We start from the raw sequence: 2652 nt of genomic DNA, 5'->3' as shown, positions 1-2652 counted from the left end.
AGATAAGGAAATGTAAAGGTGCTAGCACTTGTTAAAGCCAGTGGAAAAAGAAGAAAAAACGGCGACTGAATGCTAGCAGTATTCGCATAAAAGGTTGATTGTGAAGGATCTATTGTGTGCGTTAATCCGTGCAATGTCTTGGCATTCGCGTCGCGTCTTTTCCGCCTTACTAAATCTATAAGAACTTTAACAAAGCAACAATTTGCCCCTATCTATGCCTAAATATCTGTTATTTTAGTTAGATCTTAAAGCTGTACATACTTTTTAATTAGAAAATAATAAAGCTAAATTTTAAAAGTTTAAAATAGCTCTTAGTAAATAATTTCTAGCTAAAAAGCTATAGCTAGAGCAGCCACGCGTTTAAGTCCTAGTGCTACCTGTTAACTGTTAGCTAGAGCCCTTACTGCAGCAGCCTCTAAAGCACCTTCTAGAGGCTAAAAAGCTAGTAAATTAAATAAGTAGATAAGAAGAAAAGTTACTTTTAGAAATAAATAGTGCACTGCTGCTTTAATAGCTGCTATTAAGATACTATTATTACTACGTGTCGCGTATACTAAGAGCCTTGGCTGGGGCCCGGAGCCTGGGACGCGGCTCGGGATCTAGAGATATTATGTTCTGAAGCTTAGTGTATATAAGGAGAGCCTCTAGCTCTCTTAGATAGAAGAGTTACTTTATCTAATCTTCTAAACAGCTACTGCTAGGCTATTTTATCCTCTATAGTTATAAGCCTAGCGCTTTAAGAACCTAGGATAATTCTTTTTATATAACTATAGCGCTAGTAAAAGCTATTTAAAAGCTTTATTTTTTATCTTTACTTATTTTTATTACTTTTAAAGCTTAAGTTATAGCTAATTAAAATGCTCTTCTCTTAACAGGAGCGTACTAGCTTAAGGACTATGTAAGCTAGCCTCTTTAGTTTATCTAGCTCTAGTTCTATACTCTTAGCAAAAACCTATAGGATATAATTAATCTAGATAGACTAGACGCTCTAAATCCTATAGACAGCGCTCTAAAAATGCCTATACTTAGAGCAATTACTGCTAAGAACCCTTTAAAAAAGGCTAACATATAGTACTAAACTAATATTACTAAGTACTAAGCTTAATTAAGTAACTAGACTTTACATGCAACACATTTTTAGATAATCTAGAACTAGGTTAATGTAACTATTGCACTAAAGCTTTTACAACCTATAATAATATAGCTTATATTAGAGAACTAATCTACTTTATAAGCACTTATATAAGCCTTAAAATAAAAGCTAGCACTAATAAACATAAGCATAAAAATTTTTATATAAGTAAAGTATAAAGCTTACTTTACTAAGGTAAAGCATAGTACTATAACTCTAAAAGCTTAGTACTAGCAGTAGCACTTTTTATATACTAAGGCAAGAATCTATAAGATTCTTAATGCAAAAGGCTAGCTAGCTGCATAGAACTTTCTAGACACCCTAGCTTTAAAGCTTGCACTAGACTAGGCGCGCTTTATGCACTAGAGGGTTATAGAGGCTAGCGCACTTAGTAAGAAAACTTTAATAATTTAGTAAATTAATAAAATTTTTTTTAATAATACTCTAAAAGCACTTCTTACGCATAAGCAACTAAGGCATAAGTATATTTATAACACTTAGTAGATAATTAAATAATAATTTAGCTTAATTTATTTTAGCCTAATTAAGCTACTTATGCCTATGTAAAGCTCTAGAGCAATCTCTTTATCTATAAAAAGTAGCAAACTGTAGAGACTTTATATTAGTAGTTACTAAAAAGCTAAAAAAGCTTAGTAAAACTACACACTAAAAAATTCTTAAAAAGCTTAAGTAAGTGTAGTATAAAAAAGTAAAAGCTATGCTACTTAAAAAGGCTGTGTAATTTTAAATAAAGCCTTCTCTACTTTAAAAGTAATTAAAAAATTAAATAAGCTAGCATTTTTAAAAAGTATTATTACTACACTTATTAACTTAGCGCTTTTAGTAAAACTAAAAATGCATATAACTATAAATTTTAACACTTACTTACTCTCTATAAGTATAATTCTAGATAATAAAAGTGCTACACACTTAGTAAATAGTATAAAGCTGCTTATACCTAAGTTAGTTAAAAAAGCTTAAAGTTTATATATAGTAAAAGCTAGCACTTAGTTATTTCTAATCTAAAAAATAGAAACTAAAAAGCTTAAAAAAGTGTTAAATAAAGTATAAAAAAAGCACACAGAAAACCTTACACTATAAAAAGTAGTTATAGTATAAAATTTTTACATTAATATTATCTTAAAAGCTTATTTAAAAGAAAAAGAACTATAGTATTTAAAACTTAACTATACACTACACATAAGCACGCTAGAAAAGAATAAAGTACTTATAATACTTTACTAAGAACATAACTTTATGTTTATTAAATATAAAGCTATCTTTTTTTACTTACTAGTGCAAAGTGTGCTTTTAAATTACTAACACTTATAAATTATATTTCTACACTTAGACTTAAAAAAGCTCTAGTATACGCGCACAGAACACCTAGGCTCTAAAGCTCTACAGGCTCTAGTTAAAAGCGCAAAGAATATATAAATAATAAGTATAAAGCAAGTTGTTAGATTTAAGCACTGTTTCTAGGCTTCCTGAGATGAATGATGGGTTTGGATATGATGTAT

Source organism: Lindgomyces ingoldianus (genome assembly GCF_010093535.1).
Source record: "Lindgomyces ingoldianus strain ATCC 200398 unplaced genomic scaffold BDR25scaffold_29, whole genome shotgun sequence".
NCBI lineage: Eukaryota > Fungi > Ascomycota > Dothideomycetes > Pleosporales > Lindgomycetaceae > Lindgomyces > Lindgomyces ingoldianus.
Note: the sequence above shows the minus strand (reverse complement) of the source record.